This window comes from Dromaius novaehollandiae, chromosome 2 (assembly GCF_036370855.1).
Source record: "Dromaius novaehollandiae isolate bDroNov1 chromosome 2, bDroNov1.hap1, whole genome shotgun sequence".
Lineage (NCBI taxonomy): Eukaryota > Metazoa > Chordata > Aves > Casuariiformes > Dromaiidae > Dromaius > Dromaius novaehollandiae.
Window position 1 is genome coordinate 84558224 of NC_088099.1, and position 27361 is coordinate 84585584.

The following is a 27361-nucleotide window of genomic DNA, read 5'->3' on the forward strand; positions in this document are numbered from 1 at the left end:
TTATTACAATTTTTCATATGTTTGTATACATACTGTTTAAATATGTATCCCTATACCAACATCTCTTTTCTGAAAGATAAAATAGAATAAAAATGGTAATGTGAAAATGCTAGAGTCCAAATATGAAAGACATTGATTGGTGTGTACCTGAGATTATATTATTATGTATGGTATATGTAAAAGCTGCATTACCATGAATAAAAACCTGGCTTCATTGCTCACACAGCTATGTATATTCATACATGCAGGTCATCTTGCAGGTCATCTAAAATGACTGCTGGTAAGTGTTTGGGCTTTTATAAATGCTATAAATTGTTTGTTTGTAGTATACATAGATTCTACTTGACAAGTGATTTAAAAATTATTTTGCAAATGTTGCAAATCTTTCAAAACCTTGGCTACCATGATAACAATTCTACCTGGCTTAGACCCCAGGTCCATATCTCCCTTCCAATTTATTTCAGAGGAAGAATATCATTAAAATTTGTTTTAAAAATAAAAATGTTTTGTTGGATATAAAACAGAAATCTAAAAGCAACCTTTTTCTAATTTTTTTAAAGTATCTTAGGAACTTCCAGGGCCATGATCCAGAGCCAGAAGACTGTTGCGTTAGAACTCTAGAGATCTCTTTGCCTTTTTAATATAAAGTCCAATATCTGGCCCCAAAGTATCGTTAAATCTGGACCCTTTATAGAGAGAGATTTTTCTATTGAAAATACTTCATGAGCACTTTATCACTGTTTTTTCTTACATCTTCTTAGATTCGAAAGCCAAGAATCATTAAATCATGTAGATTAAATGCTTTATTTTGTGGTGTTATTCCTCTATTGAGCCAATAATTTACAGCTGATGTAAGTATATTTTCCCTAAAGTACTGAAAACATTGCCATTTCTTTCACTAGTGACTAATGAATGATCTTCATAATAAAAAAAGCTTATTTTTTTCTAATGTGTATTTCTTTGCCTTTCATTTCAAACCTTTGGTTCATATTATACCTCTCACTACTAGATTAAGGACTTTATCCCTCCCTGGCATAATGTTTTGTAAAGACGTTTAGAACACAGTACCCAAATCATTCTTTGCACCTTTTTTCTAAGCTTTTTCAATAGATTAAACCGTCACTTTTCTTTCAGTTTTATGTTTTCCCTAAATATCCTGGAGTTATTGTGGATCCTTTTTCATAGTCTTTTTCTGTTTTCTTTCTTAATAATTTGCTTTGATATTACAATATTAATAACTAGTGCAGAAGTAAAGTTGTAGCCATGCTTCTACACTCTCCATTTAGTCTTCTGTTTGGTGTTGGAGAGATGATCTTATCTGGCTTGTGATCAGACTTTGATTATGATTCTTTGAAGCTGTTAAGCGATCTGAATACCTGAAATATGCAGAGGGATGAAGATTGGTGGCTTGGGTATAATCCAGTTAGTAAAAGGTGTCTGACTAAAATGACTTGGCAGCTGGTTCTACAATTTATTACGTTAATATCACCTCAAATTAAGTTCTCTGTGTAAAACAAAAGTTTTGGACTTTCTGATGTGGTAGCATTTAACACTAATTTTTATTGGCCTAAATGACTATCTGAGATACTAGAAGATAAGTGAGCCAGAACAGCATTTATTCAGCAAATGTCTCCATCAGGAGAACTAAAACAATCAAAAGATAAATAGTGATAGTAGGGTGGTTATTTTCTACCATGCCTCCCTTTTATACCAAAAGTAATCATGATTATTCAAGGATCTTTACAGATCCTTGCAGTGATCTTTACACTGCACCCAGAGGACTGATGATGATCTATATGAAGGACAATAAATTCAAGCAGATGAAAAATAGCCTCTAGGCCTTTTCAAAATAGAAATTCTTGTGGTCCCCAACCACAGTCTAGTTGTGGAACTGAATTAAATAAATAAATAAATAAAACTTTATTAATTTTGGAGGTTCTTTTGATACAATACATGGATAGTGGGTAAATATTCAGTTTAGCCCTTTGAATAATGTTTTGTTAGCTCTGAGGAAAACTTTCTAGCATAATGTTCTTTGTTAGAAACTGGTAAGGAGGCTTTGTAAATTTGAAAATAGGCAAATTCATTGTTAATTTTCTTCAACAGAATGCTGTGCATGATTCCAGAGTTTATGGCTATATATAATTTAGATTTATCACTAAAAATACCACCAGCATTTTTTTTGTCTCACGACATATTAATTTAATGTAAGCTGATACAGAAGGCTAGCATAAAGCCCATCTAATCCTTAGAGAGATGTTACTCCTACATTTTCAGGAATGAAATTCTTGGACTCCAAGCACTGTTCACAAGAAAAAATGCAGTTCAGTTTATGAAATGTTACGGTTGCTTTAATTCACTCCAGGTTCTGCTCACAAATTCTGTTTACTTTTCATTTCACACTAGGTAAAATGTAAAAAAGAGAGTCAGATTATAGTCAGTCTCTCCTGCTTCACTCTCCAGTCTCTTCTGTTAGCATATTAATTGCCTCAGTGCAACAGTAATAGTTGCATGCTTGTGCTCTACCTAATATGCTGGTTTGAAATCTTGCGGTTTGTCCCTGTAATCTCATTCTCCCCCTACTATAGAAATACATAAAACACCAACATGTGCCATGCTTGGCGAGCTGGGAGCATTAGAAAAGAGCCTGCACATCTTAAGGGAAATGAAGGTAGGAGAGAAGGCTGAGAACTACACAGACTTAAGGTACACAAGATCAAAAGTAGCAGAGCACATTTTTCACAAAATGGACAAATAACATCATTACTGTTACTAGAGTCAGAGCTGAATAATACACTTCTGAAAGCTGAAGCACACAACAGAATTAGCAGATAAATTGGAGAGGTTGTAGATTTATCCAATTTCTCTTTATTCACACTGTTGCTTTACAGTTTCTCAGGGGAGTGCACAAAAACTGTAATGAGCAATAGAGTCAGGTTTTACAATATAATTTGACAGTCTGCTTGAAACAACTTTTTGAGCTGGAATATGCCCTCAGATGCCTTTTTTTATAAGCTACTCATGAGCAGTTTTGGCAGCCAGTGTCAAATGCAAGCCCCTCCACTGCAACTCTTCCCGCACCAGGACTTTGTTCCGATGGTGGCTGGGTAATGATTCCTCTGCTGGCTTTTCCGGGAAATTATTCCATAGGACTTCTGTATCTCTGTATCACCTAGAAAGCCTTTTCTGGCCTGAAATGTAATTATGCTGGGTCCTATATAAATGCAGAACAAAGAACCAGACTTGTCTTAGAGTTTGTAATGTAAATGAAGCAGAAACAGATGGAAAATAAAATATATCAAGGTTATAGTGGTCAGATAAGGTAGATGGGGGTCTAAACAGTGTTTAAGTTGCTTTGTTGTTATTGTATTGTTTTTTAAATCTCCTGGATGAGAGAATTTTAAGGCAGATTTTGAAGGGAAATGCTGCGTTACCTGTAGATGCTAATGGTGAGTCCTCTCAAGTCTGAGGGGCAGCTGGAAAAATGCACAAAGTTGCTTGTTTGGAAATGTAAATAGGTGGCATCATGGACCAGCTGGGAGCAGGAGGAAACTTCCCCTATGGATGGAGAGAGACTTTGAAACACTTTGTAACGTGGTAGGTTTCCCTCTCATGCCCAGAAAAATGGAAGATGGACTGCCCTGCTCCGTTACCCATTCCTGCTCTATCTATCTGATGAGTACAAGGAGAAGGAGCACGCAGTACTAGGGGGCAGTGAAGGCTCATTTCTGCATTTCCTTTGGTGAGTTGGAAATTTGCTATCTTCAGAGCCTGTCCTGCCTCTGGAAGAGGCTGGCAACCCAGATTTGGCAATGAAACAGCTCAATGGAACTTCTAGAGAAGAAGCTGAGATCTAGGAGACTATTGAAAAGAAGCCCCCGCATAATTGATTTTTAAGTAATCACTTGTGTAGATGTGGAAACAAAACTCTGAAATGGGAGAAAAAAGGCTTCTACAAGAACAGATGTAGGAATGGCCCTGGGAACTAATGAGAGCTGAGTAACCAGCTTTGCCAGGTCCCTCTGTTAACGCTGAGAGCAATGGCTGATTGGGGGTTCTCCCATTTATGTCCTGAAGAAAGTGATTATTAAAGACTGAAAGACCTCTTGGGATGCAGAAGTGCAAGAATGGCCCAGCCTCTCCTGGTCAGTCCCCAAACCCCAGGAACCTTGAAGAAGGGGGAGCGTGGGATAGGCAGCTCATACTGGTTTTCTCAAGGAGACAGACCAGAATGGTAAACCTCTCCATGTTACCCTCAAGTCTAAAATAAGCTTGGCTTGAAATAAACAACATACAATGTTTTCTAGTGTGAAAATTCTCTTTAAAATAGTGTTGGAAATTTTCCTTTTTATCTGTTCCCTTTGATATGCAAGGCCTAAGCCCAGAAGCAGCTTTCTTTGGAAGCAAAAGGGAAAAAAATCAAAATGCTTAAGCTATGACATTATCTTTTGGAGCGTGTTCAGTTTGGACATCATTGCTTGTACATTTTAATCTCTACTAGATTTCTTTGAGTTACAAGTACATCTAGAAGAAATGACTGGGTGCTAAATCCTTTCCTGTGGTTTCACATAGGTGATGATTTGCAAAAAAGCAGTGTTTGCTTTGGATCATTTTGACCTAGGCTGTCACAGCTGTGAGTTCTGTGGGAAAGAGAAGTGAGGTAGCTCTCAATCTCATAATTCCTCTCTGGTCCAAGCAAGTTCTTGGTGAAGAGGCAGAAAGAATGAGTCTGGAGAGGCTACTTTTGCTGGCTGCTTCTTGACAACTGTATTACCCATTTTTGTGCATACATCTGAGGCAACTATTAGTGTAATACCACACAATACCACTTCTATCTATTTTGTTTGAATCATTGGATCATACTGTCTGTCAGCATTTCTTCTCTTGGGATTAGCATTACTCAACTTAAAAAGTGTACTTCTCACATCAGCAAATAAAGATTCACTTCTTATTTCTACTGCCCTGTACAACACTTCCTCTGAATTGTAATGATTTTTGTCACATGAATGATATGACCTTAGAGTGTTTTTTTCCTTTGATACTACGTATGTATTCAGTCCTATTCAGCATACAAACATTCCCAATTTTGATAATATATGTGACTTTATTTTGAATACTATGGCTCCATGAGTATGTCTTCCCCCTAATATTGTAAACCCAGTTGCATAAATCCGCCACTGAAGTCTGAAGTTAATGCAAAAGTCAGGTTTACACTGTTGTCATCTGTCTTGTATTTTACTCTGCAACAACTAACTATGCCCTGACATTTTTTCTGACTTCACAATGAATCTTCTGATGATTTCTAAATTAACACAGTATGTATGTATCTAAAACTGTACATACTTAAGATATGTTCTTCTGTTAAGTATGTATTTGTTTATGCCATTAACACGGTCATGTAAACCCCATTCTACTTTCTGATTAGGTTTTTAATGTCACAAAAGTACTTGGATATTTTTTGCAAATGAATCCTCTTTCCCCTCATGCCTTCAGTGCAATATTTCTGCCTTGAATATTGGCAAACAATGAAGGAGGAGTTGATGTTTTAATTCAAGTCCTACAATGGAAAAAGGAAATGAGAGTGAAAGATCTGAACGTATTTAATCCAAGTATACAGAACTGCCAAGTAAAAGAATGCTTACACTAAAACAAATAATATGATATGTTCTTGAAGTCACTTGTGGGTGGGCTGTTCATTTTGCTCTGCTATGTTGTAATTATATCCTGCTGAGTGCAAGAAAAGTTAGCTAACTCTCGACCTTCTTAGAACAAAAATCAGCATGTTGCCATTTTTCTTCTCTACCACGATGTCATATACAAGTCAACTTCCTGCTTCATTTTTGAATGTTTTCTTTTTCATTTGATTCCTAGCATCATCCAGAGACAAACTTCAGTGACTTCCTTTTTTATCTTTTGCTCCGAATGGGAAAATATGGTTCTGTGTTCTGGATTTTCATAGTGCCTCTGGGGATATAAGCAAAAAGTAAACAAGGTATTAATACTTTTCTCTAAATATCTCCTCCAATACACACACACATTTTTTTTCAATTGCACAAGCTTATAATAGAAGCAGATAGAATTCTCCACACACTATGAATTATCTTCCAGTTTGGCTGTTGGCTGCATGAGTGGCTTATGGCTTGAATAAGAATATTGTTTAATGTGGGGAAGTGATTATTACATATGTGTTACAGGAAATGTCACACATGTATTTTGAAGGTAAAAGAAAAAAACAGCAAAAAATTGTAAATTGTTTTTTGGGCTAGGAATACAGCCTGTTTGCACTAGTCTGAGAGCTTGATTTACACTTTTATCTAGAAATGCAGGTACATGTCAAAATAGGGTTTCAAGATGCTTTCTATTGATGCCAACTGGTTTGCAACTATAAGTGCTTTCATTAAGTGATATTTGATCTAATAATAAAACTGACAAAGAAGCACCAACCTTTTCCTCAGTAGTGCTCAGAAATGGCCATGTACACTATAATAATGTCCATGAAATATAATAAAGTACATTATACCTCATGTCTTTAAGGTCTTGCTACTACCCAAATAAGGTGACATGAGTTTGACCTTGCAATCTCTCCAGAATGCATTTACAGTGTGCCACTTGTTTTTTACTTATCTCTAACTAAGTATTCATATCATTAAGTTCTGCAGGTGCTTAAGTGTGAGCAGGATTGGGGCTGATTTCCTCCTTCTGATTACTTTAAAAATAGACCTCTCCTTCCAAGTTTGTTTGGCTTTGGGAGAGTGCTGCTGTAAAGGTCTGAGCTTGCTGATGAACATCAGCACTGGAAGAGATGCACTAACCTGTATCTAAAGAACCAGTGGGATGAGGAAATATCTGTTTTACTTTTCAGCATTTTGTCAAAATCCAAATGAAACAAGAGGAAAAAAAAGTGGCGGTGAATGAATTAAGAAGAGAACCTGGAGAAAATAGTCATAAGTAGGGCTTGCCTAACTGCTTCAAAAGTCAGTGGCAGCCAGTTGTTTTTCCATGGGTGTTTGTGGCTAACAGCATTACCATCGCTAAATTTCCCAAGTCATTAATCTTTGAGTTTGTATGCTTTATGGTATAAATAGCATATTTCCTTTAACACAGAGTACCTGTCCCACCCCATGGATTCTACTTCTGTCCAAGGGAGCAGACACTGTGCTGAGTACTGGTCAGCTGGCTTTACCACAGGATGAGGCCAGAAATTTTTGAGGTACTAACAAAACAAAAGCAGCAGAGCACTCATTTTCCATCACATTTGGCATTTCTGAACAAGAGATAGAAGCACCTTGCTTCACTGTTTTCCCAATGTTTGTTTGGAATTTTATACTGAGCTTTGACAACAACACTGAAAAATTGTCAGTGCTTCGTAAGTCAATGCAGAAATTCAAAGACTGTTTGTTCTTTTAATTAAACAAATAGGCAATTTAGAAAAAGGCCTCAGACAAGTATGTTTTGCATGCATACAATCTGTATGCTTAAAACAGTACAGTTGTTTTAATGTAAGCTATTTAATTTACAGTTAACATTTCTCTGGGGCTGATATTACAATAAAGGAAGATAGAATTTGTTTAAAGCATAGTCCAGTTAAAGCTCAAAAGAGTATCACTCAAAATAAGGGCCACTTGAGCAAAGATAAATATCATTTGGTTGTTCTTGTAGCATGTTAGAAGGAGATAGATGCATACGAAACTCGCTTAAATTTTAAAACCGTGAGTTTGTTAGAACAAAGAATATTTGTTAATAGACATTGTTCTGGCCAGTGCTTTCCTCCAAAGGTTAAATCCCCAAAGTGCTATTTGCAAAGAAAGTGTTTGGCAAATCCAAATTTTAGATGAGTTAAATATTCTCTCTAGGGTTCTGTTTGAACTGATATATACACTTGTATTGTGTAGACTAATTAAGAGGTCATTACAGTAATGAGGAAAGTTAAATGAAAACTTGCAAAGATTGTGCAAACTTGCAAATACCATTTTTGCAGATCTATATTTGATTTAGTTATTTTAATCTGAAAACTTTTCTTCTCTAATTACTGGAAAAGAGAAAAGGGAAAACTTTGGACAGACACATGGGAGTTTAAGATCAGACGATATACAAGAAGAATGAAGAGAAACATATCCAATAAAAACAATTTGATAAAGAGAGCACAGGGAGACAGGATATGAGAAGAATTAAATAGAAAATAAAGTTTTATATTTCCAAAACTTTTCTCCATTTTTTTCTAGTACAACTGTCAGCTAACAAACAAAGAAGGACTGGTTGGAGATGTGAAGGTTGGAGGCAGTCTTGGCTGCAGTGACCATGAGATGGTGGAGCTCAGGATCCTGTGAGGAGGAAGCAGGGCAGTAAGTGGAATTGCAATCCTAGACTTTAGGAGAGCAAACTTTGGCCTCTTCAGGGACCTACTTGGAGGAATCCCATGGGTTAGGGCCCTAGAAGGAAGGGGAGTCCAAGAGAACTGGTTAATATTCAAGCCTCACTTCCTCCAAGCTCAAGATCAGTGCATCTCTGTGAGTAAGAAGTCAAGCAAAAGGGGCAGGAGACCTACATCGATGAGCAAGGAGCTCCTGGCAAAACTCAAACAGAAGAAGGAAGTATACAGAATGTGCAGAAAGGGACAGGCCATTTGGGAGGAATACGGGAACGTTCTCAGAGTATATAGGGATGCAATGAGGAAGGCCAAGGCCTATTTGGAATTAAATCTGGCAAGGGATGTCAAGGACAACAAGAAGGGCTTCTTCAAATGCATCAGTAGCAAAAGGAAGACTAGGGAAAATGCGGGCCTGTTGTGGAATGGGGTGGGTGCCCTGGTGACAAAGGATACAGAGAAGGCAGAATTACTGAATGCCTTCTTTGCTTCAGTCTTTACTGCTAAGGCCAGCCCTCAGGAAGCCCAGAGCCTGGAGACAAGAGAGAAAGTCTGGAGAAAGGAAGACTTTCCCTTGGTTGAGGAGGATCGGGTTAGAGGTCATTTGGGCAAACTTGACACCCACAAATCCATAGGCCCTGATGGGATGCACCCACAAGTGCTGAGGGAGCTGGTGGATGTTATTGCTAGGCCACTCTCCATCATCTTTGAGATGGGGAACAGGAGAGGTGCCTGAGGACTGGAAGAAAGTCAATGCCACTCCAGTCTCCAAAGAGGGCAAGAAGGAGGACTCAGGGAACTACAAGCCTCACCTCCGTCCCTGGAAAGGTGATGGAGCAGCTCATCCTGGATGTCATCTCTAAGCATGTGGAGGAAAAGAAGGTAATCAGGAGTAGTCGGCATGGATTCACCAAGGGGAAATCATGTTTAACCGACCTGAGAGCCTTCAACAATGGAATGAGTGGCTGCGTAGATGAGGGGAGAGCAGTGGATGTTGTCTACCTCAACTTCAGGAAGGCTTTTGATGCTGTCTCCCATAACACCCTCATAGGTAAGCTCAGGAAGTGTGGGTTAGATGAGTGGACAGTGAGGTGGATTGAGAACTGGCTGAATGGCAGAGCTCAGAGGGTTGTGATCAGCAGCACAGAGTCTATTTGGGGGCCTGCACCTGGCGGCATCCCCCAGGGGTCAGTAGTGGGTCCAATCCTGTCCAACTTATTCATCAATGACCTGGATGAAGGCACAGAGTGCAGCTGCAGCAGGTTTGCTGATAATACAAACCTGGGAGGAGTGGCTGATACCCCAGAGGGCTGTGCTGCCATTCAGAGAGACCTCGGCAGGCTGGAGAGTTGGTTGGAGAAGAACCTCCTGAAGTTCAGCAAAGGCAAGTGCAGGGTCCTGCACCTAAGGAAGAATAACCCCATGCACCAGTACAGGTTGGGGGTAGGCCAAATTGTCTCCTGGGGTGCACTAGGAAGAGTGTTGCCAGCAGGTTGAGGGAGGTGATCCTCCCCCTCTACTCAGCCTTTTGTTAGGACTGCCAAAGGTCTCCAGCCAGGCTAAAACTAAAATTCATAACGTTTTGATGTTTCATTTTTTCATCAGCTTCTGTCACTGTGCGTAGGACTCGTTCACTTAAATGTCTGTGACAGTGTCTGAGGAGCTTTCCTCTTACAGTAGGGTCGATACCCACTTCCGTAGTTGGAGCAGCATTATTCTTTTTTTAGGTTTTCTTCCTGGTAGAGGTTGGTAACCCCTTATTTGGGTAAAGCAGCCAAATCTCAACCCTTTCTTTGCAGCCTCGTCAGTGTGTATCTGGGAGAAGACACGACTTCAAATTGCCTTGCTTTGGGACAGGGGGGCTTGACCAGGTGATCTCCAAATGTCCTTTCCAACCCCAATTATTCCATGATCCTGTGATTTATTGTTCTCTCTGTATTTCTATGCCTAGTGGCTTGGAGGAGTACCTTCATTTGTGCAGGAGGTACGGCAGAGATATTCCCAATGTGACCGTGAGAAGTCTGAGATCGAGGAGCCTTCCTTCCCTTTAGCTCATTACTCTGCTTTTGCAGAATGGTCAGAAAGGGAACTGTCAAAAATGGTGATACCCACAAGTGTACATTTTTGTCTAATCTTAACAGGGAGAATCAATTCAGAAAATTATGATAAGTTCTACTTACATTTTAGCCTTTAATGAGACAACCCTTTGCATTTTAATTAGTGACTCTCAGCTCAGTTATTAGAGATTGTGCATCATATATGAATGACTGAACTGTTACAATCATTTCACCTACAACTTTTGTAATTTTCCTCAGTATATTCCAGCACCACAGTCAAGTAAAAGAAATTCCACTCTTTCATAGAAAAGAATTTGAGCTAATGTCTTTATATGTTAGTAGAAAGTTCAGACTGTGAGTAAGGTTTTCTATATTTAAAAAGTATTGCAGCTTGAGATATACCTACCTTTCCCAGCTCCCAATAGATATATATAGTTTAGTAGATAAAGCTTATAATAGCCAACTAATTCTGTTGAATAAGTTACACAAGTTTCTCACATAGAGTAAGCTGCACTGCCAAAAGTTCTTTTGCCAGTATAGCTGTTTTAGCTAGGGTATGATTTTTTCAAGGCTTCAACCAATGGACTGTATTGTACTAAACTTTCAGATGTGGAATAAGCCTGGGGAATCATCTGTCTTTTTTTTAACACTAAAAACTCACTGACTAGAGACTTCTTCCTGTGAGTTTATACAGGTATCTTGGCTTAATAATTGGAATTACCAGTGTAAAACAGACAAATACCAATCTGCCTTATGCAGAAAGTAAGCAAGAAAAGCTTTTCTGCTTATCCTTTCATAAGCTGTTGTTTAATCTAAACCAAAGTGATTAATGGCATTTTACACTGAAATTCTTCCTGGGATAATAAATAATACATTGTTGGCAGATTTGGGGGAAAGGCAAGGGGTAAGCCAAACCTTGATCCAAAACCACAAAAGTCAATGGCCTCTGCATTAGTGCTAAAATATGCTTTTTGGCTATAATGAGAGAGGAAATTTTCAGCCAGAAGCTTATGAGGTGCTAGCTAGTTCCTTTATGAAAAGGAGCAGGTCAGGAAATTCAGTCTAAAGAGCAAGATTACACTCTACGTGGGATCAAATGATGGCTTCCTGCTTACCTCTTCTCTCCATAAGGCCATACCATGGCTTTGCTCATGCATGGGGTACGCTAATGCTGTCTGATAGGCTCCATCACATTGAGTGGCATTTTTATAGCTCTGCAGTTGCACTAAAATCAATGCAACATTCCCACTATCACTAGAAAAGCTACTGCTCTCTGGCTTTTGATAAGAAGCACTACCCACCGGACCTGGGAGCCCTGATTTGTATCTGTGAGCAGCATCACTGAAAGCCATGGACACCACTACTCTATGTGTACATATACAAGTAGAGGCTTGGCTCTTTGACTTTTCATTACAGCTTATATTTGGACATCATGTGGCAGAGCCTACGATGACTGGTTTTTGGTATCCTTCCTCACATGGAGCAGTAGTTAACTGTAGATAGTTCTGTTAAAATGAATGGGGCTGTTTACAGAGTAAGATACTGCCTAACCTCGTCCTCATCAGGAACGAGCAGTCTGTTGGAGATACTACATCTGAACTCCACAAACTGTTAAAAATGCAGCTGTTGCATTCTCACTTGATTTTAACTGTGCATATGTTTCTTGACTTGCTGCTGCACCTCCTCAGACAGGAAGAGGAAATCCTTGCCTTAAAAGTGAAGATGCATTTAGATATTGTTTAATAGCTCTTGTGCTTGATTTTGGAGAGTAGGTTGCAGGTAATTCATAGAGTCATTTAGAAAGCAACCACAGAGGTCTCTAATCTGAACTCCTGCTCAAGGCAGGCTTATCTATGAGATCAGACCAGGTTGCTCAGTCTGGTATTGAAAATCTCCAAGGGTAGAGACTGCACAACCTCCTCTTTCAGCTGGTAAAAATTACAGATAATTATTGACTTGCATATTGTTTGATCTCAGTCCTCCTCTTAGAAACACAATATTTTCATCAATAATTTGATATATCCACCAAGAAAATAAATCACTTTGGTTTAAAAGATTTCTTTGAGATTGAACTCCATTTGTTCCTCCATTTTGGTGGATAAACCAGAAGCTAGGAAACAAGGCTAGCTGCCAGATGTAATTTCAAGGCTTTTCTCTCTGCCACAAGCTTCTGTGTGTAATTTTGCATACCATGCTTCTCACCTCTATTTTCCACACAGGGAAATGAGTTGCAGATGTTTTATGAAAATAGATATGAGGTTGTAAGACACCTAATAGTACAGGAATTGGAGCCTTAGAAGTACTTGAATTTTGTGGATAAATGGTTGCTGGTCTTTTTTGTCATGTTTGTACCTTTTTAGAGACTCATCCTCCATGTGAACTGAGAAAACTGCTACATTGTAAATGGGCAAACTCCATTGTATTTTCCAATGTTATGGAATATTAAAATAATATTTCTGTATCTGCTAAGTGCACTTTTAAAAGTTACAGAATTTATTTACTTACATTTTTTCATACCTAGGTTATGGTCTGCTACTATCTTTTCCAACTTAGGATATGTATTTCTACTTAGATCATCAGTAAATCAGGAATTAATGCTTTATACCAGATGTTATATGAACAACTGCTTTGTTAAAATAGAAACCAGTTATATAATGCCGCTGAGTCCATCTTTCAACACTTGAGAACATGCTTCCCACCCCCCGGTCAGCTTTTCTTTCTCAGCTGTGCTCCACAATTACTTTCAGAATTGATTAACTTCCAGTTTATAATGACAACTCTAGCAGTTGTGAAATAACCAAAGTCAGCACTTCTTCCAATGTTGCATCTTTGTGAACTGATTCAACCCATTTTGTAGTTATTGAGTTGGACATTTTCTCAGTACTCAGGGGCTGGTGCCAGCTAAGAAGTCTTAAAGCCTCTCAACCTCCAAACAAGTTTTTTTTTTCCCCTATTGTTATTAATGTGAGGGGTTTTAAAATATTTTCTTTCTGAAAATAAAGTTACAGAACTAGGCAAAAAGCTGAGGTTTGCCATTGTGGGTCACAAAACTGAACTCTAAGGGAGCCCTTGAGAGCCTAAATTCCTACAGACAAGAAAGGAAATTCTGCCTGAGAAGGCTGACCAGGCCACCCGTTTGACTTACCTACATTCTTCCCAGCTTTTTGTGAGCGTTGTGGAAAGGTCGGAAAGATTATTTTTCTTACAATAAGATTTTCCAGAGCACAACTTCACTATTCAAAGTTTGAAATTTTCCATAGCTCAGGTGAGGATCCTTTGTTAGTATGTTGTTAAGGATTTCTTTTTTATTTTAATGTCATGGATTTAACTCTCATATTATTTCCCTGTTTTGTTATGGATCATGTTATCTTATCCCGCCATGGAGTCTCGAGTACCTTACTTAACTCATTGTTTAGAAGTAGACTCATCTGAAAGTATCATTTCTTTGACGAGACAATAGGCTTTCAGCTATTGTTTCAAAAACTCTACGCAGGGTAACTTCACTGAAAGCAACAGAAACCATTTGCTTATGTTAAATTACTTCAAATCTAGGCAAATTATTTTCTTACTGTACCTTAGGCTATAAAAAGAATAAAGATACAGAAAACTTCAAGAGGTATTTTTATCAGATTTTGCTTAGGATCTTCTGCAAAACCAGTCTGAAATATGTGATTAAGTTTTTCATCCATCTTTCCTCTCCAAGCATTTTAGAATTCATTGAAATTCATCAATTAGAAAAACCCAGAAATTATTTAACTATTCTAAAGTAAGGAATTTTCTTTATAATTTCTTCTTCTCAAATTCTAAATTCCCTGAGAAATAATTGATAAATGTTCTAAAACTCTTTGGAAATTATTCATTATAATAATTATTTTATAAAAGCAAATGGAGTGAGCATATTTTGAAAATATCTGTGGGGTGTGAAAGCCATTTCTTTCTCTATTTTTCCCCTTTTTAGCCCCCCCCCCCCATACTTGCAGTAGTATCAGTTTAACATATACACTGTGACAATCATCTTCTTATGCAAAGGACCATGCACAGCAGGCCCTCCCGCAGGAGTACTACTGAAGATAAATGATGAGGAACAATCCTACCTTTTAATCTCTTGAAAGAACTTCACCAATATTCTTCTCTGCATTACTGCACAATTATTCCTAATTCCTTATCACAAAAGTTTTATGCCATTTTTAGTGAAGTGACAGAACTGGGATCCAAAAATAACCCCTGGTAGAAATCTCTCAGATTATTTTAACTAGATTGTGCCTACCTAAGGCAGATATTGCTTCCCATTTTCTGCTTTTCTCATGGGGATGAATGTCGTGTTGTCTTGCAGCTGAATGGATGTGGAGAAAGCAGCAGGTGAGAGGGTGTTACGTTCTGGTTTCGGGAACTTGCACATTAGGGAGCTGGCATTTTGAGTGGTTGCACCCGTGATTAGAGGTTGCTGCAGAATTTGCCAGGCTGGAACTAAAATGTAGTCCTTGCCCCTGTGTGAACATCCAGAGGATTCAAATTGTCATGTTTTTCTCTTTCAATTCTACTCCAAATGAAGCATCTTCCAATATGTCTGTAAACTTATTTCCTTGTCTTTATGATAATATTAATCTCTTCCTTGAGCTTCCTGTTAAATAACAGTATCCGATTACTGCTCTATTCTGTGCTATAGCCACTCTTAGAAGTATTGGTCCAAAATTTTTACTTTCATTTTCAAAGGAAACCAACTGAAGAGGCTGCAGTTCTTCAGCTGGTTCCCCCAGCCAACTCATTTTCCTCCATGTGTCTTTCCAAGCTAGTTGCATATATTCAGGCAGCCTCAGCTAGGCCTTAGCTATTCTGGGTTTACAAGTGATGACCATGGTATCACTTCTAAGGAATCATGACCTTGAGTGTGAGTAGAAAGCAAAACATCCTGATGAGAAACTGTAGTAAAAATTTATCTTTACTGTAAATCAGCTAGAAAAGGAGAAAAAAGAAAAAAGATTTTAGTGGTTCCTGTTGGTTTAGTTTTTATTCTAAGTGGTACTTCAGTATCCAGAGCTAAGAAGTGCTCATATTTGTCATCATGTTGTTATCATCACTTGTGACCAAAAAAGTGCCAGTTTACAAGCAATGGCACCAGAGTTATAGCAATCTGGACAGCTGTTGAGATGAGTTTTGTCAGTTGCTATGAAATCTGGTAAGAAATGTTCATATCCAGCAAAACTTGAGTTAGCGCAAACATTTTGACAGAAAGAATGCCTCTATAAAGCCTTAAGACTTCAATAGAGCCCCAGTTAACAGATACGTCAATAGACCAATATCTTCTTGATCTCAGCTATATATATATGTGTATATATATATGTTGGTAGGTAGGTATATGTATATATATATTAAAAAAACCCGCACAGATATGTTTATATATGAGCATGTGTATATCTTTTCTTTCTTTGCTGTTGAGCTGCTGTATATTTGTTTCAAATTGCAGATGTAATCATATTTTTAAACAAAAACAAGTTTTCTTTAAAATTGATTTCCATATGTTCTACCCTTTCTGCTCTGTCTTTAAAAAGACAGCATACAAGGCTCTTGAAAGAAGTTGGACTTGCTTAAGCAGTCTATGCAAATTTTCCGTACTACATCAGTATTTTGACAGATGGCAACATGCGCATAATGCTGGTTTCTCTGCCAGCAAAACCACAATGAGAAATGTAAATGTTTAAGTACAAGAGAACAAATAACCTTTTAAATTAATACAAATATTTTAAGATAAAATAATCAAGTATTAGAAAAAAACCATATGATCTTGCATGTATACATACTGCATGTCTCTTCAATGTTATTCCCAGTGATACACAAGCTGAATGTCAAAGCCAGCATAGATTGTGAGACTATGTTCTTATACTGTGTGGAATTCTAATAAAGATGCAAAATGCTGACTACTAGAAGATTTCTATACATTCAAAGCATATATAATTATGCACGCAATATCTCTATGTTTCTGTTTTACAAATATAGCTTATCAGTTTTAGTTGATGTTTAAGCCATTTTAAATTTGCAAGCAGGGCACACATATGTATTTTTAAAAGATTAAGAAGGTTGAAGTCCATATGGGTTGAATTGCACTGAAGACCAATAAATATGTTTTAGACGGAAAGTTTCAGGTAGCAATAAAGTATGAATACAGTCTGGATTTTGCTGAACAAAATCATTTATTTTAATACTATTAAACTCTGTTATACATTTCCTTTGTATAGCCTACTATTAAACTGAATTTCTATCTTACTAGAAATGTTGATTGTTTGAAAAGTTACTTTGAAATTTGGAATAAAAATATAACTTAAAAAATTCCCATGGAACAAAAAAATAAAATTTCTTGAATTAGGACTGTCTAATAAGCTCTAAATTACACAAGAATGTTTTATCATTAAATGTCATCCATATTCATCATATTTAATTTAATGCTGAAGAAGTCAATATTAAATTAATCTTAAAATTATTACAGTTCAATGCCTGTCTTTAGAATAAAAAAATCTATTTTTTATCTCATCTCATAGAAAATTCAGAATCTTTTCCCACAGGATATTTTAGTAATAGCAGAGCTGCCTCTTCCAACAAAAATATATTTTTTGAGTTGAAATTTTTTATTTCAGTTTGTTTTTATACAGGTTAGGGGAACAGTTACAATACTTCTTCAGTTTGCTCATCCCTCAACGGAGTTATAAAATGTTTGTGGTCCAAATGTGTTTGTCCACATGTAGGTAACATGCTAATAAATGTGCTGCACGGATGGTGGCAATGTAAGACTTTAGTAAAATCAGGAAATTTAATTTATTTTACTTAGGTTCCTCTATTCTTTATAAAACTTTTCTCCAGCTCTATCCATGATTACCACTTAAATATGTTGATAGCTTTAAGCTGAAGAAATATTTATGGCAAAGCTATTTTAAATTGGTTTAGATTTTTAAACTCTGTACAAAAATACTTAGAAAAATCTAATCCTTAAAAAATGAATTGATAAAAGAAAACAAAAGAAAAATTTTATTTGGCCAAATTATTCACTTTCAGTTTTAACCTTTTCCTAGAGACAGATGCAAATCTGTATAATTTCCATAACTCCGGGTAACTCTGGGTAACCAGAGGTACAAGAATGAGCTCTGTGGATTCAAATCATTATCCTCCAGGCTCATCAACAGTACTTATCTATATAAAAACCATAACTGATTCATTTTGGTCCATTTAGCATGCACTAGTGCCAGTATCAATCTGTAGAAGCTGCAAAACTGGTCCTTCTATTCACAGCAAATAAATGAATTTCAAATGCAGTATATTACAATAATCAATGCCATATATGGCTTTTAATAGCTTAGGCTTTCTAATGGTGTTAAATCTTCATTCATTCATTTATTCAGCTTGTCAAATGCTATTTATAAAGACCATTCAGATTTGATAAAGATTAAAGTGTATGGAGGTGATTTTGAGGGGTTTTTGGGTGCTCATCACAGTTTGCATGTCATACATATATAATATATAAGTGGGTAGAAATAAAGGTCACACAAAGATCATCTGTCTAGGCGCAGTCTGAAACAATATTGATTGTCATGGGCAAAAACCATGCCAAGGGGTGTGCTCATAAGAGAAACTGTTTTATTCGTGTGCTTAAAATAAAACAATTCTTATTTTATATAATACGGACTAGAAATGTTGTAACTCATGATAGTTAATGTAACTGGAACACATAATGTTTTATATACTGTCAAGGCTTGTTCATTAGCCAATCTTGCATTCAGTGAATGTATCTGCTCATAAGGTAGACATCAGTTATTTTTCAAATGATGTTAACAGGTTTCCCTTCATGGGCATGTTTAGTTCTGTTGTGTTTGCAGACTCATGAGTTTCGTTCTCCTCAGTTTAATGTTAGCACCCAAATGGCATCAACAGTTGTTTGATATAGCTTCTGTTCTCCTTTTGTGAGGACAGGTGAATAATGAACAATTAAGATTTTTGGTTTGGGTCTTAGCTTTCAGAGGAATATTCACATTAGGTAAAATTCTTGCAGTTTTCCATCTGTGGAGAAATTTTTAAGAACCGTGAGTATTCAACCTCATGGATGATGTTTCATTCACTAATCACTTTATATTTTGCAGTCTGTTTTAATGAGCTTTCCAGACCCTCCTCACCTGTGGAGATCTTTAAACGTGTCTGTAAAATTTCCTAGGATGTAAATGGAAAGGACTACAGAAACACAAATGTTTTGGAAATATTTGCTTGCAACCCTCAAGACATTAGAGCAGAAAATGATGGAGAGAAAAGCAAGATATGCAGTGGAGGTTTTGCCTCTCTTCGTGGAGAGAGAGTATCCTTTGCACTTTGTTCTCCTTTTGGCAGCCCTGCATTTGTAGTCCACTGAATCGTAAATAAATATCAAAAAAGAACAAGCCGGGGCCCATCCTGAATGCCAAGAGGAACAAATGCCACCTTTCTCTCCTCCTCCTTTCATCTCCCTCAACAAAAAAGTCTCATCCAAGCTGTCTGTTGGGAACAGTCTCTGGCCTGTGCTGTCCCCAAAACCATACCCGGGATTTGGGATTAGTGCTAGCTGGTGTGGGCCCAAATCATGCCAGGGAGAGTGTTAGCAATTAAACATCATGAGCATATATAAAACTTCATTTTTATAAACATATATGGATACATGAAAAATCATCTTGCCTGACCCTCTACCCTGGCGTTTTCTTAGATTACCAGAAGAGATTTAGACACATAGGCCAATAACACATGCAAAATTAACTTGCTATAGGATTATTGTCGTGCTGTGTGCGCAGCGCATGAATAGACCTCCTTCACTTTCTTATTTAGTTCCAAGGTCTAACTCTGCATTAGGCACTCTGCAGTATGTGTCTGCTGTTGTGCTTGTCATTAGTCCTTGAGATCTAGGCTATCTCTTCGATTATGTTTACTGTTACTTCGTCCTTGTAGCACTACTATCTATATAAATATAGCAAAGGCAATTGAGCTGGATTTCCTCGGATTTAAAAGCTGAGATATCCCATTGCATTACCTATTGACATTAGGACATGCTGCAAAATTCAGGCATTATGCAGGTTGTGACAGGGATTTTTTTTTTCTTGAGATAATCAGACTTTATAGAGATGGAAATGTTACATAGCTGCCTAATATATCTATTTTTTTATGGAATGGCTATTTGGAGCCATTTATTTCTTAGTTTTGATCATTTAGATTCATAAGCAGCAACCAGAAATCTAGTTGCAGCTACAAGCATTCACAGGCTCAGAGGCAGTGCAGGCTTCTAAACCACTTGGGATCACTAGTTACAAGCAAAACCCATCTGATCAAGATTTTGACTTGAGTCTCTACAATTTTTGTTACTCTGAATGTGAAGCTCAAAGAAAGTCTTTATAAGGATAAAATTTACACAAAAAAGTGTCATAAACATGGATGAAAAAATGGCAATTTTTCTTCACTACACTGCAATCCCAAGAAATGAATGGCATTACATGTTTAATTTGTACTCCCTTGCTTTAGGCTGTTTCACATTCCACTATAAGAACAGTTTTCTTCCTTGTCAAATCTGTCATTTCTTTATTTGGATATATAGGGGAAATTCCTACCTCACCTTCAAGTTAAGCCATTGATGTGATACCAAATTTAGCAGGGAAAACCTGCTTTTCTGCAGTAAATGTCGTTGGCGACAAAATTATCCAGTTACTTTATACTTTTTACAAATCCCATTTTTATAATTCTGCTTACTGGTTGTGACTTGAATAATTGTGCCATATCATGAGACAGATGGCAGAGGGAAAAGGTAGTGTGATTAACATGTAATTAATGTACCAAAAATGTGATTAGTTTGTTTGATATGTATTCTCTCAGGACTTGCTCTGCATGGAACTGGCTGAGCCACTGCAGTTAATGTGGGACTTCATTGGACTTTGATAGACTACTGATCAAGATCATTATTGAAATTTATTCCATATATTGTAGAAACACTCATTTAATGTTCTAAATGTTATGTGGGATATCTCAGAATCTCAGCTGGCAGCTTTTATTGGGGCAGCATATGTATTATTAAGTAGCAGCTGAACTGAAAGCTGGATTTCAAGATCTAGTCCCTTTAGTCACACTTCAGGATTTGAAAGGAATAACACACAACAACACTTTCTCTGTTTGTATTTCCTGAGATGAAGTCACTTTAAAGATGAGAAATTATTTCAATGTGTTACTCCAGCAATATGCAATTCTATAGTAGTACAGAAAGCAGTTGTACAATAACTTAATCAAGGCCATTGTGCGTTATCCTGCTTTGGACTTAACTCGGTTGAGAAAGGGTAGCTTAATAGTTTGAATGAATACCATTGCTGTCTGAGGGTTTGTTTTTTTCTTTCCTCATGGTCTTATAATGACCTAGGAATTCACAGCACAGTTATGTCTTAATTTATCAACAGTAGCTGATGGGAATACAGTGTTTTAAATTAAAGAGGACATTGATCTACAAAGGTTGGCTTGTGTCTAGGTCTTGATGCCTCCTTTTTCAGAAATGTGGAGAAACTAGATGGCGGAAGTTATCTTCTGCCATCCTGGTTTAATTAATTTCCCTCAGTAGTTTCATGAGCCAGTTCAAGCACTCTCAAATGAAACAGCACAAACCAAATAAATGCATATGCTCTACCAGCTTGCACTGAAAAAACAGGACTATAGTTCTCAAGTAGAGCTGAACTACATGTACTTTTGCAAGAAGAAGGTTCCCCTTGCCCCCATGTTTCTGTTACCTCTCTGGGTTCTCTTCCCTGGACAACGTCTAAAATAATTCAAAATCTGGTTGCCCTTTCTAAATGAGTTCACAATATTTTTGTTATGTATGTGTTTGTCCCAGGCTAGGCAGAACATGACTGTAGTTACTGAGTGGTGTTCCTACCTAATATTGGATTGCAAATTACTAACACAAATACTAAGAAAGTAATGAAACCAGTGACCCTCACAGGTCGTAAAGCAGCAGTGGAGATACGGTGTAGCAGAAGCAATGTCTTTTGATACCCTAGTCATCTAAACAACTTGCAGGAGCCTCTCCACTGAAGACACATAACTCTGAAAGAAGTCATAGCTCTGAAGCAGAAAGAAGTTGCTTCTCCTCCCTCTTTCCTGTTCTAGGGAATCTCTTATCCTTAAGGGTGCAGATTCTCTACTTCAGCTCTCACGAGAAGTTTTGTATCTGTACAAAAGGAAGAGGCAAGCACTTTATTTAGTAACACAAATTTTTCTTCTTTTTCTTATTTGTCTTTCAGATGCAGCCTTAAAAAAAAGTCCATTAACATAAACATTTTAAGAGTAAGGTGGTCCCTGCCCACAGTGCCATGTTACAGTCTCCAGCTTGTAATGTTGTCTTTCGCACGTCTTTTTAATGAGAAGCAGTCTATAGAGGCAAATTGTTTACCTAGAGACATTTTTCTTGAGCTGCTTTTTTTCCTACTTTTTTTTCCTCTCTTTTTTCTCCCTTAAAAGTATTTGGGAACAAATTCTTCCCTTGTATAATTCCTTTGAGATGAGTGGTTATTCATTGCAGCAGCATCTGACCTTTTGTTCTTTTAAGCTTCATTGGAAGAGCCTGAACACCTGTTTTGAATGGCTGGGTCCTGCCCTTTGCAAGAAACAAGGAGGAACATGTCCTTCATAAAAGAACGAGGAATGAAAAGGGGCTTTTCTCTGGGACTAGGGCAGGCATGTAGTCTAGGATTAGATAGTCAGATAACAGAAGACGTGTAGGGGAAGGGAATATGAAAGTTTCTAGAACAGGTGAATGGGAGAAGGGGGGGGGAGCAGCAGCAAAAATGGGAGATAGAGTGGACATAAGTCTTACTAAAATGAAATAGCAATGGTACAGATGGGAGAGAGAGGTTAAATGAAAAGCAGCAGTATATAATAGTATCAGTGTTACTCATTAAGGATAGAGCATCTATGGAGTCAGACAACTGAAAATGCAAAAATGAATTTGTTGCAGTGTGAATGATAACATAACTGGAAAGAAGAAATCTGAGGTGATACAACTTTAAGGTATGGAAAAATGTCATTATTGCAACAGTCTGGCTAAAATAATGATATTTGTACAAACAACCAAAATTGGGGGTGGGGTTGGCTGCAGTTCACAAAGTAAATTCTAGCACAACGTAAGGCAAAGGACAGGTAATGTACTGCTGATGTAAATGAGAATATATGGAAATGTGGATGGGTTGAGGAGAGCTAAAATAACATTTTCACAAGATGTGTTTAAGCAGCTTCAGCATCTTCACATCAGATAGGTATGCAATCTGGTTTTGAATTATTTAGATATCTGCAGTATGACCCATATGCAGGGGAAAAAAAGGTGCTTTATCTTTTAATAAAACAACTTTAATAACTTTCCAATTAATCATCTCATCACATTTCTACATTGTTTTTCTTCCTGGAATATGTCAGTAAATAACCGAGTATCAGTGATTCTGCAGAAAAGTGCTTTGTGTCCTTATGCTTTCACTTTGAAAGAAATGGGGATGTGAAATAGGCCAGTCTTAAAAAAAAAAAAAAACAAAAAACCCCTTGTTTATAGGTTTAAGTTAAGGCGTATTGCTGAGACAAGCATTATAGATTCTAATGCCTTGCTGCTGATGTGTGTCACAAAAAGACAAATAGAAACTGCTGCATAACAGAACAACTGCCAAGCACAGGCAATATGTTTTTAGAAACAAATAATCACTTGAATTAGGTTTTGCCATGCAAAAAAACAGATACAGATATGTGACTTGGTGTTATAGGCTAATAGTTTCTCATTGGAAGAGAGGTGATATTCGTAGGGAGAAATAATACGCACACATATACACACACATACGTGCGCACACACATAAATTTGATCAGGCTTTTGGATGAACAAGATTCTAGGAACAGTTGCAAATATCCTCTTGAAATAACGTGAAAGAAAAATGTATCAGATACGTATTAGGTGCTTTTCAACACCAGTTGTCAAATTCAACATGAAGACAAGCCACCTCTGTCTATATATATTTGCATCATCATCCTGGAATTTATGACTTCTTATGGCCTGAAAATGGGACCAAAGTTCACATTAATTATTGTCATAGATGTATATTAGTATGATTACTTTGGCATTTTTATAGATGCTTATAAAAGCTCAGACATCTCCATTCAGGCTAGAATGTCCACATGGAAAGAATACTAATGTATGTGTGCATTTCCCACTGCAATCCATAGCATAACGTATAGCTAAACATGGGCATTATTGCCTTCTGGAATCAAGGCTGTGCAAAGGAAACATGACCATTTCCTCCTTTTTAGAAAAAGGAGAAAACTGCATGGATCCCATCGTGGCAACATGAATGGCATCATGATTTAAGTGAATGTAATAAATCTATCCTTTAATCACTTCCTGTAAGAGAAAGCATCTCCAATCTGTGATTCATATAAGAATGTGTGTCTTTAATCATATGTTTATGTGCTCTGCTGGATGAGAAATGAAGTCATTGCTGTTTCTTAACAGAGACCTTTTAGTTGATGAGTATTGTTGTTTGGCAATTTCAGCGAGGGCTTGCTGCAAGTCATAGCAATGAAGGATTCAAATAATCAGTAAGTAGTAATAGTTATATGACAGCTATCCATGCATCAGCAAGGGCAAAAAAACCCTTTCTCAGTTTAAATAGCAGGCTCTGTCAAGTCCTGCATACCCAAATGAAGAAAGAAGGGTTTCTCTGCTCCATTTAAAAGCACTTGCTTTCAGTCTTCGATACTGTGATAGAAACACCTGGGTTAGGGCTTCCACCGCGTAAAAGACCCCTGCCAGGACTCTAGGTGAAGGCCTAAAATGATGCAAAGCAGGAGAACATACAGCCCAGCTCTGATTATGTGAGGAATGCCTTACAGTCAATTTTCCTGTCAGACAAAATAGTATGAGGTTGATGAGCAGCTTGGATTTGGGGTGGCAGTCATGTTTTGAAAGTAGCTTGTGAGAAGCTTCAGTTTATGTCAAATGATTAGAAAGGTAAACTGTGAAAGCAAAACACAAAACAGGCAATCTATTTTTAAAATACTAAGGATGGAAGGGGGGAGCACAACTCCAATCCGCGAGCAGAGACATGCAGCAACATCATGTGATGCCCACAGCTCAGTGGTGTGGGCAGAGTTGGAGGGATGTAACAGGTCTAATTACTCAAAGCTTTGAGAGGGATCTATCATGGTCTCCTCCCGTAGTGAGCTCCCCAAAAGATTTTTAAAGTAAACAACCCCTTGTCAGACTTACTAGAATGAGAATTGGGATAGTTACCTTTTTTAGACATGAAAAACTCTAAACTCTGTCTTCCCTCACTGCTTTAAGGTTTCCCCCTGTCTGCTTGCAGCTACATCCTTGCTCCAAGGCTTGGTTACAAGTAATACAGTGACTTCTGAATTGCAGTCGTCTCTGCACAGTCCCCTCCAGCCCATAGGAAATCTCTTTCTGCTGCTGCTGAGGCCTGGTTGCGTGTGTGCACATGGACCTTGCTGCAGACTCCCTGCGTGAGCCTCAAGCTCCTGGCTACTTGCAATGTTTTCTTGGCTCCTGTAGCGCATGGTCTCTGAAGCTGCCTTTCCTCTGGGCAGCTCAGCTGCCCTCCAGGAGAAGGAGCAACTGCCCCTTTTCTTCAAGGAGTGCCGTCTCACCTGGTCTCCTTAGAGGAACAAAACACAGTTAAGAACAGAAGTGAAATAAAACAAAGTAGGGTAGAAACATCCCTGTGGCAGGACACTGAAGTCTTGGCTTGTGATTCCTATAGATCTCAGTTACTACTGATGGAAACTTAATCTGAGCTGTTATAAACAAAGAGGCAAGAAAGCTGGTGGAAAGCAAAAGGGCCAAAGACCTCTAAATGAATAGCATTAAAAGGATTGTCTTCAAATTCTTAAAAAAAATAATAAAAAAAGAATAAAAGAAACAAAAAAGTATGCTTAAGAATAAAAGAAACAAAAAAGTATGCTTACACTTTGACACCATGATGTTGGCAAAGCAAAGCACCAGTTCGTATGCCAAGGAAATGCGCTCTGCAGATGGCAAAGGCAAACCCTAGCCCCAGCGCATACCCCGGCAGCTGGTATCCCCAGTTTTGTGTCCCTCATTGGTCTCGCTTCCTTTCACTTAGCAGACAGCCTGCTATTTATTTTCCCTTTTAACAAATGGGGCTTTTATTCATTGCCTTCTTCTGAGCAGGCCTCTCAGCAAGCTTTGTTTGCTCCTGAATTTAGTACTGAATTGCTGAATCATCTCTGCCATAAAACACAGTGAAGGGAATGCATGCAGAGAAAAGATGGCTGGAGAGACTCGGATAGGGTTAATCCACTTGTATTTGTTCCTGAAAGGGAAATACAGCTCACAACAGTCATGAGATGCAGCAGGGCAGAGTCGCGGAAATGGTCCCACATGGCTGCAGCGCAGACACACGGCTACCACAAGCTCGCTCCCTGTGATGCTTTGCAGCCGCTGTCAGGGTTGAAGGCTGGGTGTTCACTTCCCAATATCTCGTGTTAATGCTTGGAAGAGGGTGCAGCTGCCTCTCACGCAGCAGAGCAGCCTGGTGACAGCGCGCCAGAACAGATGGCCGGGCAAGTGGCTCTTTCTTTGCACTTAGGCAGCCCCTTCTCTCCTCCTGCTCCTCACAAGCAGTCTCAGTGAATTTTCTTCATAGCATAAAAATACTAAACCTTTTTTTTTTTCCACTCCAGGAAATAACCACCCTTGATCTTTTAGAAGTAAAAGAAGAAAGGGGAAAATCTGAAGGGCAGATTTTTCTTTTTTCTTTTTTTTCCCCCCCTCCTTTGATAGGTCAAGCAACTGAAAAAGGGGATGAGTTTTAAGCTATTTCTTCTGTTTCTTTGGGCTGATATACAAACAATCAGTATTTGGTACAGCTTTGCTGTATAGCGAAGTAATGTGATGCTAGATCTCAAACTAGGGAAAGAGCTAGTGCAGCCATTCCTGCGCTTTTGCATCAAAATTGAAGTTTTTGTTTGTTTTTACATAGATAATCTGAAAGCATAAATGCTTAATTTGCACATAGAAATATACATAGTTTATATAGGTATAAATAAAACTTCTGTGCAGCACATTATTTAATGACTATTGTCTGTTAAATACTGCTAGTTAGAGGAAAAAGCATACAACTAAGGAACAGATTTCAGCCATTTTATGGTTTCCCTGTGTTTTAGATGCACATATCAAATTACTGGAAATGACTCAAACCTGCCAAGAATACAAATTAATCTGGAGGTCATATGGGCACGTCTAAACTCACTGCTATTGCAAACTCCAGCAGGGCAGAATTAACATAGCTAGGTGCAATGCTCGTTTGTAGGAAGAGTCCACCCAGCCATGCAGTGAGCCTGCTGCTGACAGCAGCAACCAGGCTTAGATGGGCAGTGCTGGTGGTAGGTCACCGCTCGCACTGCTTCATTCAGATGGGCTGCAGGCTCGCTTAGTGCCCCTGAACTGGCTGCACTCTCTTTACCTTTGGAGTCGTAAAGTCTAGAGGTGTACTAATTCTTAAAAATGCAGTTTCAGATTCTGACATAATTCCAAAACCTCTGAGACTTTAGGCACTCTGTAGACTCTATAACGCCTAGTCTTTAATCCATGCTTGTTGTTGGGTCTCTATTCTTGCAAGTATAGCACGTGACCCTATAACTCTTACTGTCGCGCATTTGAAAAGATTCAAACTGCAGCCAAATTCGAAACTCAAGGCAAGCAGAGACTGAAGCAAACCAGAGGGTCATTTACATCCGTACCTAGTAAATTCAGCATTTGCGAAGAAGAAAATATTAATTACAACTCTTAATGTTTCATGCGTTAATTGAATTTAGATTTTTTTTCGATGCTCTAAAAGATCAGAATATAAGCTAGATATTTGCATGGAAGACTTTTTTTTTTTTTTCCCCT

General features: G+C 38.0%; 1 long non-coding RNA gene across 1 annotated transcript in view; it reads left to right on the plus strand.

Annotated features, from left to right (window-relative positions):
* LOC135327520 (uncharacterized) overlaps positions 1-16666 on the plus strand; it is a 128440-nt gene extending 111774 nt beyond the window's left edge. Inside the window, exons 5-7 of the long non-coding RNA XR_010387760.1 lie at positions 5872-5992; positions 7105-7210; positions 8223-16666. This is a non-coding gene — a long non-coding RNA (uncharacterized LOC135327520). The remainder of the gene's footprint in view (positions 1-5871; positions 5993-7104; positions 7211-8222) is intronic.
* The last annotated feature ends 10695 nt before the right edge of the window (positions 16667-27361 follow it).